Below are 16,714 nucleotides of genomic sequence, written 5' to 3'. Positions count from 1 at the left end.
GTTCTCTAAAAATGAGAGAAAGGGACCACAGCAAGCGAAGGATCTTGAAGCTGAAGCTATATTTGCTTTATGGAAAATCCACATTTGTGAAGAAGTGAATCATGGAAACATCTAGGTAAAGGACTTTCCAGGCAGAGAGAATGAACCTGAGGAGGGAGAATGTTGGGTGTGAGGAGGAGGAGAGGCTGGTGTGACTGAGGCACAGGAGTGATGAGGAGAGCAGCAAACGATGAGGTCAGAGCTGTCAGGGGGGCCAGAGTTTATCAGGTCTTGTGGGCCCCTGTAGGAACTTTGGCTTTTACAGAATGGGATGGAAACCATCAAGCAGAGAGATGTGTTATGACTTATGTTCCAATAGGATACTCTCGCTGCTGGGTGAGAATAGACTGAAAGAGGACCAGGGAGGATGCCAGGACACCAGTGAAGACATGGTCACAAGATTTCAAAGCCTGCCTCTAGGAGTGAAGTCAGCATAAAGGCAGAGTGCGCTGTTCCCTTGGTCTCACTCCCCTAAGTTACAACTAGGTGGACAATCATTGACCAATAGAGGATTGCCTATGGGGCACAGTAGGACATCTGAGAGATCCACACAGCCATACATATGAAGGTGGGGATACTGGGTCCCCAGGAAGCAGTGGAAGGAGTTGAGTGGATCCCTGCCTCCTCCCCAGTGTCAGCCATCTAGGGGGTCCTCATGCAGCAGCCAGAGAGCAGCTGTAAAAAGGAGGCAGGGGAGCAGGCAGGCCTGCATGCAAACACTTTCACTTTTGGAGTTGCAGCCTAGCCCTTAGGAACACTCCACAACAAGTGGTGTGACTCAGCCACCGTGTGGGCACCCCTACCAAGCACAGTAACTGGGGCAAACTTGCCCACGAGTGCAGAGTGGCCCACACAAGCATGAAAGAAAGTACCCCTCCCCTCCCAACCAGTGCACCTGCTTAGCCAGTTCCTCAGCCAAGGCAGCAGATCTACATCAGAGCACCCGCATGTCCATGTGTGACCCACCAAGCTGCTGCAGCCAGTGGGCAAATGCAGGAGCCCTATCAGCATAGCTTCCAATAGACATGCTGGGTTCAGGAAACACAGCTCCTGCTCCACCTCAGTGATGGCAGGTGGAATCTGTGACCTGATATGACCACTATGCACCAGCAAAGGATCACTTCATCAAACACCATGAAGTACTACATTAACACTCTAGAGCAGAAGAAAAATGACAAGTTTGCAGAAACCAATCCTGAAGTCACAGAAATTTACAATTTAAATGGCAGAGATTTCAAAACAGTTGTCATAGAGAAACTCAATGAGTTACAAGAAAACTCAGAAAGACAGTTCAATGAACTCAGAAGCAAAATTAATGAGGAGAAGGAATTCTTCACAAAGGTGATAGAAACTCTGTAAGAAACCAAACAAATTCTGGAGATGAAGAACACAATGAATGAGATTAAAAAAACAGTCTAGAGGGGCCAGCCCCATGGCGTAGTGGTTAAGTTCAGCATGCTCCACTTCAGCCTCCCAGGTTCAGATCCCAGGCGTGGACCTACACCACTCGTCAGCCATGCTGTGGCAGCAACCCACATATAAAGTGGAAGATGATTGGCACAGATGTCAGCTGAGGGCTACTCTTCCTCAGCAAAAAAAAAAAAGGAGAGAGACAGAAAAGAAAAGAAGCACTCTAGAAACCTTAAAAAACAGAGCTGATGTTATAGAAGACAGAATTAGTAATTTAGAAGGTAGAAATATAGAAATGCTTCAGGTGGAGCAGGAGAGACAACTAAGACTTAAAAAAGTGAAGCAATTCTTTGAGAAATATCTGACTCAATTAGGAAATGTAACATAAAGATTATAGGTATGCAAGAGGGAGAAGAGGGGTTGAAAGGAGCAGAGAGCTTCTTCAAAGAAATAATAGCTGAGAACTTCCCAAATCTGGGGAAGGAACTGGACTTACAAGTATACAAAGCTAATAGAACTCCTAATTACATCAATGTAAAAAGAACTTCTCCAAGGCATATAATAGTAAAACTGGCAAAAGTCAACGACAAAGAAAAAGTATTAAGGGCAGCAAGGCAGAAGAGAATAATCCACAAAGGAACCCCTATCAGGCTTTCAGCATATTTCTCAGCAGAAACCTTACAGGCTAGGAGAGATTAGAATGATATATTTAAAATACTGAAAGACAAAAACTTCCAGCCAAGAATACTCTATTCAGTGAAACTATCCATCAGATACAATAGAGAAATAAAAACTTTCCCAGATAAACAAAAGCTGAAGGAGTTCATCACCACTAGACCTCCCATACAAGAAATGACTAAGGGTGCCCTCATACCCGAAACAAAAAATATGATCCACTTTGGTGGCCCAGATTCACAGGTTCAGGTCCGGGGCACACACCTACACCATTCATCAGCCATGCTGTGGTGGCAACCCACATACAAAATAGAAGAAGACTGGCACAGATGTTAGCTCAGGGCAAATCTTCCTCAGCAAAAACAGAAAACAAAAACATCCTGGAGACGAATGAAAATGAAAATATATCATACCAACTCTTATAGGATGCAGGAAAAGCAGCTCTAAGAGGGAAATTTATAGCAATACAGGCCCACGTCAACAAATAGAAATCTCAAATAAGCAATCTTAAACTACTGCTAACAGAATCAGAAAAAGAAACACAAACAAAGCCCAAAGTCAGCAGAAGGAGGGAAATAGTAAAAATTAAAGCAGAAATAAATGAAATAGAGACCAAAAAATAGTAGAAAGGATCATGAAACTAAAACTTGGTTCTCTGAGAAGATAAACAAAACTGACCTTTAGCCAGACTCACTAAGAAAAAAAAGATAAGTCTCGAACAAATAAAACTAGAAATGAAAGAGGAGAAATTACAATAGATACCACAGAAATACAGATGATTATAAGAGAATACTATGAAAAACTATATGCCAACAAATTGGTAATCTAGAAGAAATGAATAACTTTTTAGACTCATACAACCTCCCAACACTGAATCAAGAAGAAATAGAGAATCTGAATAGATCAATCACAAGCAAAGAGAGTAAAACAGTAATCAAAAACCTCGCCTGAAATAAAAGTCCAGGATCAGATGGCCTCTCTGGAGAATTCTACCAAGCATTAATGAGGATTCAATACCCAGGTTTCTCAAACTATTCCAAAAAATTGAAGAAGACAGAACACTTTCTAACTCATTCTATCAGGCCAACATTACCTTGATACCAAAGCCAGACAAGGACAACAGAAAGAAGGAAAATTACAGGCCAACATTGCTGATGAACATAGATGCAAAAATCTTCAACAAAATATTGGCAAATTGAACACAGCAATACATTAAAAGGATCATACATCACAATCAAGTGGGATTTATACCACGGATTTAGGGATAGTTCAACATCTGCAAATCAATCAATGCGATACAACACATTAACAAAATGAGGAAGGGCCCAGCCCCATGGCGTAGTGATTAAATTTCGATGCACTCCACTTTGATGGCCCAAGTTTGCGGGCTTGGATCCTGGACACAGACCTACACCACTCATGAGCCATGCTGTGGTGGTGACCCATATACAACATAGAGGAAGATTGGCATGGATGTTAGCTCAGGGCTAATCTTCTTCAAGCAAAAGAAATGAATTAATTAAAAGAGGGATAAAAATCCCATGATCATATCCATAGATGCAGAGAAAGCATTTAACAAGATCCAACAGCCATTTATGATAAAAAGCTCTCAATAACATAAGTATAGAAGGAAAGTAGCTCAACACAATAAAGGCCATCCATGACAAATCCAGAGTCAACATCATACTTAGTGAAAAACTGAAAGCCATCCCTCTGAGAACAGGAACAAGACAAGGGTGCCCACTCTGGCTGCTCCTATTCAACATAGTACTGGAGGTTTTGGCCAGAGCAATTAGGCAAGAAAAAGAAAGAAAATGTATCTAAATTGGAAAGGAAGAAGTGAAACTCTTGCTGTTTGTGGATGACACGATCCTATATATAGAAAACTCTAAAGAATCCACCAGAAAATTATTAGATATAATCAACAACTACAGCAAAGTTGCAGAGTACAAAACCAACTTACAAAAATCAGTTGCATTTCTATACACTAGTAACAAACTAGGAGAAAGAGAAGTCAAGAATACAATCCCATTTACAACTACAACAAAAAGAAAAAAATATTTAGGAATAAATTTAATCAAAGAGGTGAAAGACCTATACACTGAAAACTATAAAACATCACTGAATGAAATTAAAGATGACATGAAGAAATTGAAAGATATTCCATGCTCATGGATTGGAAGAGTAAACATAATTAAAATGTCCATACTACCTAAAGCAATCTACAGATTCAATGTAATCCCAATCAGAATCCCAATGACATTCTACACAGAAATAGAACAAAGAATCAAACAACCTGATCAAAAACTGGGCAGGAGACATGAACAGACATTTCTCCAAAGAAGATATACAGATGGCCAATAGGCACATGAAAAGATGCTCATCATCGCTGTGCATGAGGGAAATGCAAATCAAAACTACACTAAGATATCACCTTACACCCATTAGAATGACAAAAATAACTAAAACAAATAGTAATAAATGTTGGAGAGGTTGTGGAGAAAAAGGAACCCTCATACACTGTTGGTGGGCATGCAAACTGGTGCAGCCACTATGGAAAACAGTACGGAGATTCCTCAAAAAATTAAAAATAGAACTACCATACGATTCAGCTATCCCACTACTGGGTATCTATCCAAGGAACCTGAAATCAGCAATTCCAAAAGTCCCATGCACCTCTATGTTCATTGCAGCATTATTTACAATAGCCCAGACATGGAAGCAACCTAAGTGTCCATCAACAGATGATTGGATAAAGAAGATGTGAGATATATATATATATATATATATATATATATATATATATATATATGTATATACAATGGGATACTACTCAGCCATAAAAGAGAACAAAATTGTCCCATTCACAACAATATGGATGGACCTTGAGGGAATTACGTTAAGTGAAATAAGCCAGATAGAGAAGGACAATCTCTGTATGACTCCACCCATATGAGGAATTTAAACATGTGGACAAAGAGAACAGATTAGTGGCTACCAGGGGAAAGGTGGGGTAGGGGGTGGGCACAAAGGGTGAAGGGGTGCACCTACAACACAACTGACACACAATAATGTACAACTGAAATTTCACAAGATTGTAACCTATCATTAACTCAATAAAAAATAATTTTAAAATAATAAAAAAATAAAAAATAATAAAAAAAGAAATAGAACAAAGAATCCTAAAATTTACAACAAAAGATCCCAAATAGCTAAAGCAAGAAAAAAAGAGGAAAGCTGGAGGCATCACAATCCCTGAATTCAAAACATACTACAAAGCTATAGTAATCAAAACAGCACAGTACTGGCACAAAAACAGACACATAGCTCAATGGAACAGAATTGAAAGCCCAGAAATAAAATCACACATCTACAGACAGCTAGTCTTCAACAAAGGAGCCAAGAACATACAATGGAGAAAGGAAAGTCTCTTCAACCCATGGTGCTGGGAAAACTGCAAAAGAATGAAAGTAAACCATTATCTTACACCATACACAAAAATTAACTGAAAATGGATTAAAGACTTGAAGGTAAGACGTGAAACCATAAAACTCCTAGAAGAAAATATAGGCAATACAATCTTTAACATTGGTCTTAGCAGCATCTTTTTGAATATCATGTCTATTCAGGCATGGGACACAAAAGAAAAAATTTAAAAATGGGATTACATCAGACTAAAGAGCTTCTTCAAGGTAAAGGAAACCATGTACAAAACGAAAAGACAACTCACAAGGGGCTGGCCCCACAGCTGAGTGGTTAAATTTGCATGCTCTGCTCTGGCGGCCCAGGGTTTGCTGGTTCAGGTCCTGGGGCCCAGACCTACACACCACTCATTAAACCATGCTGTGGTGGCATCCCACATAGAAGAACTAGAATGACCTACAACTAGGATATACAACTATGTACTGGGGCTCTGGGGAGAAAAAAAAAAAAGGAAGATTGGCAACAGATGTTAGCTCAGGGCCAATCTTCCTCACCAAAAAGCATACTTAAGAAATAAATAAATAAAGGGGCTGGCTCCGTGGCTGAGCAGTTAAGTTCGCGTGCTCCACTGCAGGCAGCCCAGCGTTTCGTTGGTTCGAATCCTGGGCGCGGACATGGCACTGCTCATCAAACCACACTGAGGCAGCGTCCCACATGCCACAACTAGAAGGACCCACAACGAAGAATATACAACTGTGTATGGGGGGGCTTTGGGGAGAAAAAGGAAAAAAATAAAATCTTACAAAATAAGTAAATAAAATAAAATAAAAAAGACAACCCACTAACTGGAGAAAATATTTGCAAATCATATATCCAACAAGGGGTTAATATCCAAAATATATAAAGAATTCATACTGCTCAACAACAAAAAATCAACTCAATCAAAGAGTGGGCAGAGGCTATGAACAGACATTTTTCCAAAAAAGGTATACAGATGGCCAGCAGGCACATGAAAAGATGCTCAACATCAATAATTATTATGGAAATACAAATCAAAACTACAATGAGATACCAACTCACACCTGTTAGAATGGCTATAATTAACAAGACAATAAATAATAAATGTTGGAGAGGATGTGGAGAAAAGGGAACTCTCAAACACTGTTGGTGGGAATGCCAACTGGTGCATCCACTGTGGAAAACAGTATGGAGATTTCTCAAAAGATTAAAAATAGAAATACCATGGGGCCGGCCCGGTGGCACAGCGGTTAAGTTTGCACGTTCTGCTTCTTGGCAACCTGGGGTTCACTGGTTTGGATCCCAGGTGCAGACATGGCACCACTTGGCAAGCCACGCTGTGGTGGGCATCCCACATATAAAGTAGAGGAAGATGGGCATGGATGTTAGCTCAGGGCCAGTCTTCCTCAGCAAAAAGAGGAGGATTGGCAGTAGTTAGCTCAGGGCTAATCTTCCTCAAAAAAAAAAAGAAAGAAAGAAAGAAAGAAAGAAATATCATACAATCCAGCTATCCCACTACTGGGTATTTATCCAAAGAACTTGAAATCAATAATTCGAAGAGATCTATGTACCCCTGTTGATATCGACCCTGATATCAGTTTTCCCACATTAAACCCAGCATACATGGGGTTAAAACCAAAACCGTCATTTCCTGCTTACTCTCTGGCTTCCTGGCTCCAGAATCCACTATCCTCCATGGAGACAGACACCACCAAGGACAAGCACCTGGATTATCTCCTCCCCACAAAGAGATACAGGCTGGTGGGAAAGCTGCTCATCAGCAAGGTCATGAGCTCCCTCCTCTCTGCAAGAAGTCTCAAGGCCAAAGACAGGCTGGTGGGAAAGCTCCGACCAGCAAGGCCATATGCTCCCCATCTCCTACCTAAAACCCCAAATAAAAACCCTTCCTTTTAGCTTTTCGGGGAGTTTGGGATTTCAGAGTTAGCTGCCCTCTCTCCTTGCTCAGCGCTGTGCAAAAATTAAATTCCTACTTTCTTCCACTACACCCGGTGTCAGAGATTGGCTTGCTATGCAACAGGTGAGCGAACTCACTTCAGGTTCGGTATCACTATGTTCATTGCAGCATTATTCACAATAGCCAAGATGTGGAAGCAACCCAAGTGCCCATCGACTGACGAATGGATAAACAAGATGTGGTGTATATATACAACGGAACAAGACAATAAATAGCAAACTCAGCCATAAAAAAAGACAAAATCATCCCGCTTGCAACAACATGGATGGAACTTGAGGATATTATGTTAAGCGAAATAAGTCAGATAGAGAAAGACAAACATCACATAACTCATATGTGGAAGATAATCAAACACATGGATAAGGAGAACAGATTAGTTCTGTTGCCAGAGGGGAAGGGGGTTCAGGGTAGGTGAAAGGGGTGAAGGGGCACATATACATGTTGTGGATAAAAATTAGACTATTGGTGGTAAGCACGATGCAGTCTACACAGAAAGCGACAGATAATAAGGTACACCTGAAATTACACGATGTTATAAACCATTATGACCTCAATAAAATAATTGGAAAAAAAACGAGGTTGTCCCAATAACCCAGGCAAGAGGTGATGGTGGCTTGGATAATCAGTGGAGATGGGGGGAAGTGGAATATTCAGAATACATTCTGAAGGTAGAGCCTACAGGATTTGCTGATGGATTGGATGTGGACCGTGAAAGAGAAGAGCCAAGAATGCCTTTAACTAAGTGGTGCAGAATTTCCTTTTGGAGTAACAAAAATGTTCTAAAATTGACCATTGCACAACTTTGAATATACTAAAAGCCACCGAATTGTACACTTTAAACCGGTGAATTGTATGATATTTGAATTATATCTCAATAAAATTGTTTTAAAAAAAGAATGACTTCAAGGGTTTGAGTTTGAGCAACAGGAAGGGTGAAGTCACCATTAATTGAGATGAGCAACACTCTGGAAAGAGTAGGTTTGATGGAGCTCAGTTGGAGATATGGGAATTTGGGGATGTATTAAGTTTGAAACGCTTATTAGACATCCAAGTGGAGATAGGTAGTTGAATCTCAAATTCACAAGAGTGGACTGGCTGGAGATATATTTGTTTTAAAAGGCACTAGGTGAAATCCACTAGAGAGTGAATGCAGACAACAAAGAGAAGGCCAAGGACAGAGCCCTGAGTCACTCCAGTGTTAAGAGATCAGGGAGAGAAGAGAGACTGAGAGGAGAGGCTAGTGGATTAGAAGGAAAATAAAGACGTATGACCTGAAAGCCAAGTGCAGAAAGTGTTTTAAAGAAGGTAGAGCAATCAACTGTGTCAAACGCTCCTGACAAGTCAAGTAAAGTGAGAACCAAAAATTGGCCACTGGATTTAGCAATGTGTAGATCCCAGAGACCTCAATAAGAGCAATTTTGAAGGTACAGTCAGGATAAAAGCTTGACTAGAGTGGATCAAGAGAGAATATGAGAAAAGAAATTAGAGGCAGCAAGCTCAGCCAACTCTTTTAAGAAGTTTTGCTGTGAAAGGAAGGAGAGAAACAGGTAGAAGTTGGAAAGGTATATGAGGTCAAGAAATTTTTTGTAGATGGGGAAACCAACGGCACATGTGTATGTTAAGAATTATTAGGTAAAGAGAGAAATTTTAATGGAGAGAAAGGAAAATTGCTGGAGTGATTCCTTGAGTTGAAGAGAGAAGATAGAATCTAGACGCAAACAGGTTAGCCTTGGCTGAGAACAAGAAAGGTTCATTCAAAGTAACAAAAGAGATGTCAGAGTACAGGGGTAGGTGCAGGTCAATGGGTAGATGTGGATGGGAGCTTGTGGAAGGTCTCTTCTGATTGCTTCCATTTTGTCATTGAAGTAAGAAGCCAGTCAATGACTGACTGCAGATGGGGAAGTGGCAGGGTATTGAAGTTTTGAGAAGAGAGGAGAAAGCGTGAAATAATCATTGAGAAAAATGGCAGCAGAAGTGAACTTGGGAAATAGACAGTGATTACAGAGCAGCAGGAAGGCCCACTTAAGGGTCATGATCATGGATTTAAAGTGAGAAGAGACAGCATGGATGCATATTTTTTTTGGCAGCCATGTTCAGCTCTCTAATACAGGCAAGAGTAAGTAGAGAGTTGGATCTAACCATACTTTAACCATATTTTAAACCATATTTTAGCCAGAAGCACAACAAAGCATGAAAGGACAAGAAAGCAGGGGGCTTTGCAATGATAATGACTATCAACGGAATTTAAGTGGAGTTAGGTGGTGTAGGAGAGAAAGACATTTCTTCTACCCCCTCTAGGTCCTTCTGGATCAGCTACAAATTAAATGGACATGAGACAGGACAACAGGAGAAAATCAAACAAAGCTTTATAACATGTATACATGGAAGAGACTCAGGAAAACCGAGTAACTCACCAAAATGGCAGACATCTTCACCTTAAATACTCTTTTCAGCTAAAGACAAAGGAGGATGTTGGGGGTAGTGGTTTGGGGCTTCAAAGGGGAGGAAGGCAATTCACACGGAGACAGAAAGCAAATATTTGGTAAATAGAACCTTGATAAGAGTGGGCTTAGCTCTGGGATGGTTTGAAACAGATATAAAAAGTTGCAGTTACTGATAATGACAAGGACTATGACATGATTATGAGAGTAAGTAGCTGAAAAAGAATGGAGGACAAGATCATAGGGAGCAGAGGGGAGCTTAGGATTATCAATCATGTTTTTTATTTTCTATATTTTATGATGCTTTGACATCTTTGGACTTCTGGGACACAGAGAGGGACTGCCCCTCCTGGGGTTAACATATTCCTAGAGATAGCAAACAACTTGCCTTTGAATACATCTTTGATACCAAACAAACCAATCCAGAGTCCACCCACCTCCTTTTTATCAGCCTCTGGCAGTTCAGAACACAATCTCCTTGCCTCAAATCACCCAGGGCCAGGTACCAGACAACTAGAGACAATCCCTGTAGCCCAGAACCTGCTGAAATTATTCAAGCTATCCAACCCTAAGCTCTCTCAGCTCACCTACCCTGCTTCGCCCATTCCTTCGTATGAAAACCACAATAAAGACTCTGGGCCGTACTTTCCCCTCTGTTCCTTCTGCCTCCTGACTGACCGATCAAGGTGCCTCCTCACGTGGTTTTGCATGGCGTGGGTGGTGTGCCCCTTCCTCTCGGGAACTATAAGTAATAAACTCTCCTTTCAAGGTAGTTGTCTCTGTGTCTGTCATCTTACCAAACCTGATCAAAAGAAAATCCCAGGTACATTTAAAAACAGAGGATAAAGAGAGAATTAGGGCCTCTGGAACAGTCCTTGGTACACAGTAAGCATTTAGTAAATTAGAGCTATTGTTATAATTCTCTGAATGCCTCACAGGCACTCAACCTCAACACGCCCCAAATCAAACTCGTTTTCTCCCCTCCCACCCCCAACCTAAGTCTTTCTCTGCAATCCGCATCTTCATTAATAGCAAACCCCGTCATCCTATTGCTGAGTTTATATAATAGTGTCATCTTTAACTTCTCCCAAGAGCTTATTTCCAACATCCAGTCATTAAATACTGTCAATTGTTTCTCAGTCCTGTCAATTTTAACAGTTTTTAACTCTCTGTGTATTTCTCTTTTCCATCCTAAAAGTCACTACTCTAAATCAGGTCCAAAATCACACTTTTCCTTAGCCTACACTATCCTCCTAACTGGTATCCCAACCTATCAACTCTCCGCCTTCCAATCTAGTCTTCCCACTAGAATTATTTTCCCAAAACACACACCTGATCAAGTCCTTCCTCCACTTCAAAATGGCTCCCAATTGCCCACAGCAAGAGATTTGCAGAGTGGTAGGTTTTTGAGAAGCTGCCTCAGCAAACAGGAAAAGATTAAATGGGGAGAGTCTTGGTCCTTCCACCTGGCTTCACCTGGAAAAGATTTGCTTTGAACTGTTCTATGCATTAGGGCTCTTGAAAGATTTTCATGTAAAAAAGGGATTTCACTACTGTATCAGTCTGGGTCCAATCAAGAGAGAGAAAGCATATAGTAATTTGAACAGAGAAAGTTTAATATCAAGATTTAATAACTATAGCAGTGGATTGGAACAATGAGAGATTGGCTAGTAAGCAGCAGACAGAACTCTGGAACAGCAAATATAAAGAGTAGCCATATCCACCGAGCTGAGATACAGCATCCAGGGAAGAGGCTCCCCCATAGCCGAGACCCAAACCTTATCGGAGGGCACAGCTGTGGCTCACAGGATGGCAAAGAAGTTGCTGTGGTGCTGTGCTGGCAGAACTTGCTGGAAATCCTCCCTCTGGAACTTACAGGAAGTCTATTCTCTAGGATGCCAGGGAAAGGTGTTCTTGGGGAGGTGTCTCACCAGAGGCACATCACTATGAAACCATCCAAGGGAGGAGGAGATGCCAGAGGAAGCTGCTGGCCACTGGATGCTGCTGACTACCATGCACTGCAGGAGCTGGTGCTGGAGAGGCCGCCCATGTGCGGCAGGAGTCTGCCAAGAGCACACTGGACCCAGTAAGCAAACCCCTTTCCTTTGGCGATGCCTCCGGAGAAAGGAAAAATATTTAAAGGGCTCATATCTCTTTTCACAAAGCAGGACAAAAGGGTGACTTTAGAGTTCAAAGGCAATAAAATTGAAAACTGGCTCAAGCACTTTAAAAGAATTCAAAAAAAAAATAATCACCATTAGTCTACAGAATTAAAATCCCAAATCCTGTACATACGCACACTTCCCTCATCTTCTAGAGGTTTACATAGTTCATGTTGTTTGCTCATACGATTCACTATGTTTGAAATGTCCTCACACCCTCCTTCACTTTTTAATTAAGAAAGCCTCTACAAGCATCCCAACCTTGTTTGATCTACATCATCCCTCAAGGTCAAGCTGAAATGTAAGCTCTTCTGTGAAGCTTTCCCTGATCCTGCAAGTCAGAATTAACCACTCCTGCTTACACGTTCCCATAATTTCTGTTTACACTCCTTTCTAATGGCAGAAGAACACAGCTAGCTGAATCACTTTGTCTGATGAATAGTCCAGGAAATTCAACTTTCCTTTCTGAATATACAACTTTAGCAAGACTGTATATGAGGAAATAAGGAGACACCAGTCCAGCGAGCCAAGTCATGGGAATCAATTCAGTGGATCCATGTCGCGAGCAATGTTGCAGCCAGATTCACATCCTCTCAGGGGTGGGAAACATTATATCTTAGTGTCTTCTCAGTGCTTTATCTATTTAGCAACCAATAAATACTTGCTGAATTGAAAGTTTAGTGGTAGAATCAAAGCTTTAAATAAAAAAGAATGCACCTAATGATAGAATTTCAGACATTGGCCATGACAGGAGCCTTTTCGTCTAATCAAAAGATGGATCTTAAAAAAGAGTTAAAGAAGAACAAAGTTGGAGGCCTCACACTTGCTGATTTCAAAATTTATTACAAAGTTACAGTAATCAAAACAGTGTGGTACTGGCATGAAGGCAGACATATAGACCAAAAGGATGGAAACAGAGATCCCGAAAATAAACCCTGACATATATGGTCAAATGATCTTTGACAAGGGTGCCAAGACCATTCAATGGAGAAAGGGCAGGCCCTTTAAGAAATGGTGCTGGGAAAACTGGATATCCACATGCAAAAGAATGAAGTTGGACACTCCCCCAACATCACATATGAAAATTAACTCAGAATGGATCAAAGCCCTAAATGTAAGATCTAAAACTATAACTCTCCTAGAAAAAAACAGAGGAGGAAAACTTCATGACATTGGATTTGGCAGTGACTTCTTGGATATACCTAAGAGCAAAGATGACAAAAGCAAAAATAGATAAGGGGGACCACATCAAACTTAAAAACTTCTGTGCATCTATGGATACAGTCAACAGAGGGAAAAGGCAACCTACAGCATGGGAGAAACTATTTACAAATCATCTATATGATAAGAGGTTAATTTCCAGAATATATAAAGAGCTCCTACAATTCAATAACAACAACAAAAAACAAATAACCCAATTAAAAACTAGGCAAACGGCTTGAATAGACATTTCTCCAGAGATGATATACAAATGACCAACACAAGCATATGAAAAGATACTCAGCATCACTAATAACTATGGAAATGCAAATTAAAACCACAAGGAGATATCACTTCCTACCCATTAGGATAGCTACTATCCAAAAAACAGAAAATTACAAGGGTTGGCAAAACTGTGGAGAAATTGGAACACTTGTGCCCTTTTCTTCTGAACGTAAAATAGTGTAGCTGCTATAAAAAACAGTATGGCGGTTCCTCAAAAAATTAAAAATAGAATTACCATATAATTCAGCAATCCCACCTCAGGAATATATCCAAAAGAACTGAAAGCAGGATCTTGAAGAAATATTTGCATACCCATGTTTAAAGCAGCATTATTTATAATAGGCAACAGGTGGAAGCAACCCAAGTGTCCACTGATGGATGAATGAATAAACAAAATGTGGTATATATACACATAATAGAATATTATGCAGCCTTAGAAAGGAAGGAAATTCTGACACATGCTACAACATGGATGAACCTTGAGGACATTTTGCTAAGTGAAATAAACCAGTCATGAAAAGACAAATACTGCTATGATTCCATTTATATGAGGTATCTAGAGTAGCAAAATTCACAGAAACAGAAAGTAGAGTGGTGCTTGCCAAGGGCTGGGGCAAGTGGGGAATGGGGAGTTGTTTAATGGGTACAGAGTTTCAGTTTTGCAAGATGAAAGAGTTCTGGAGACTGGTTGGACAACAATGTAAATATATGTAACACTACTGAACCGTGTGCACTCTTAGAAATGGTTAAGATGGTAAATTTCATGTTCTTTACCACAATTTAAAAGAAAAAAGAATAATTATAATCCATAGAAAGTCTCAAATCTCTTTTTATTTAGTCTATGAGCCTCATCCTTCTTTCTATATCTGTTACAAATCTGCTAACAGATAGGAAAGACAATGTCTTGTTTTAGTTTCCTGTTTCCATATATAAAACCCATCTTCCTGTGGCGGTGCCATTAAATGGCTGAGATCACCTCCCACCATACCTCACTGCACCCAACCAGACCCTATCCCCTGACACCTTTAAAGGCAGATTTACCAGTTACATTACCCTCAGAATGGCTTTATTTGGGAATAGCCAAAGGAAACACAATTTTGAGATGTGCACACTACAGCAAACCATAGGCAAAGCCATAAAACAAAGGGGAGGAGCACCTTTACAGAGAAAAAGGGGGAGTAAGGAGCGGCTGTTCTAAGGGAAAGGCCAATGGGGGGAAGTAACAATTCAGGGTGGTAATGGCTTCTCATTGGCTGGGCTGTTGCCAGGTGGGGAGAGAAATCTTCCTTCTGTAGTTAGTGGTTTTACCTCCTGTAGAAGATGCAGGCCTCCCTTTCTTCCTGTGTAAGGTAACTGACAGGGTGTGCCAGGGCATGAGTGCTCCCTCTGCAGGCCTTCTCAACTCGGATTTATTTAAGGTTACTTTCGTTAATCGCCCCCCCCCCCCCCCAACACACACCCTGACTAGGAAGGCAGATTGATGAGGCAGACCAGGATAACACACAGTGTCTGCATTACAGTAAATTGACTTGAACATCTTTAATCTGAGGAATTCAACACTCCTTCCATTTGCTATCTCAGCTCATCCACATATTAACTTTGTGAGATAAAAGAAGGAAAGTAATATTATTCCCTCTTATAAATATGAAACTAGAAACACATAGATCTTCAGATGCATATGCCCATCCTGTACTTGAGATCACTATCTTGCTATCTTGCTGAGGTCCTATGGTACTTTGCTGGCATAAAATCACATTTAGAACCCAGAACTCCTCCTAAAAGTTCAAATATTTGTTTTAGTTTCAAGTTTTTGTTTTGATTGGAAAGCACCTCCAAAACGAGCATTGGTTTCAGTAATTGAAACAAAGCAACCATTTGTTTTGAAGTTTTCCCTATTAAAAAAAAATGTGTAAGGAATAGAGTGGCACAGATCCAATATACATAAACAAAGGACAATTTGAATGGGCTTACTGGCAGGAAGTGGCCTAAATTGTTTCCAAAGTTGTATTCTGTTGTTTAGATCAGTGGTCAGCCTACCCTGGATGTCAACTAGTTGACCACATGTGGAGAGAGAAGGAAGTAGGAAGGCTTTCATATGCCATTTCAAGCAAAACAAAATTGCATGGAACTAGTGGATTTATAGAATAGACAAACTAAGTTAGGGAGTGACGATTCCTTTTTTAAAGGATTTTCTATGGGTTTCCTTTATAATGAGCTCCCATAATGTATTTAAAGCATGATTCCATTTACAGAAATTCTATTTCAACCCAACCTACCAAAAAAGTATCGAACTTTAATAAAACAAGGTAGAAAATGGATTCACTTCAGACAAAATGGTAATAGGTTCTATGAAAAGACATCAATACCCAATGTAGAAGTGAAATTACAATCTGTTAATGAAAATAAAACTAACTTATAAATATGCAAATGTGTCAGACACATTTAGGCATAAAGCATCTATTGAATGCTAAACAGTCTGCAACAATGGTGGGTAAAATGACCAACGGCTTACATGCCCTGATTTGGGAAAGGATGCCAATTCTGACAAGCCAGGCACCACCACCACTTCCAGTTAATCTCCTTGCTTTAGCTGTCCCCCTTTCTTCTAGCCTTAGTCATGCTTAGCGCTTTCTCTGCAGTTTCCATACTACCGTGCAACAATTAGATTAGAACAAAGACACAAAAGAAAGGATATATTGGAAACTTTAAGATTAAGACCCAGAACTAAAGAACAAAAGCTTCAAAATTTAGTGATTTGTGCACCTTTTATCTTTGTCACAGAATATTATACAAGGATACAAAAATATGGAAATATTAAGTAACCTTTAAAAACTTTTATTTTGAAATAATTGCAAGATAGTATAAGGGACTCTAGTATTCTCTTCATCCAGATTCACCAATTGTTAACATTTATCATATTTGCTTTATTAATCTCATTCTCTATCTGTTGAATCATTTGAGAGCAAATTGAGACATCATACCCCCTGACCCCTAAATTCTGCAATGTGTATTTCCTAAGAACAAGATTGTTCTAAGACCACAGTAAAATTATGCAAATCTGGAAATTTAATATGATTGCAATGTTA

This window comes from Equus przewalskii, chromosome 31 (assembly GCF_037783145.1).
Source record: "Equus przewalskii isolate Varuska chromosome 31, EquPr2, whole genome shotgun sequence".
NCBI lineage: Eukaryota > Metazoa > Chordata > Mammalia > Perissodactyla > Equidae > Equus > Equus przewalskii.
The sequence above is the reverse complement of the archived record's forward strand: the minus strand, read 5'-3'. Positions refer to the sequence as shown.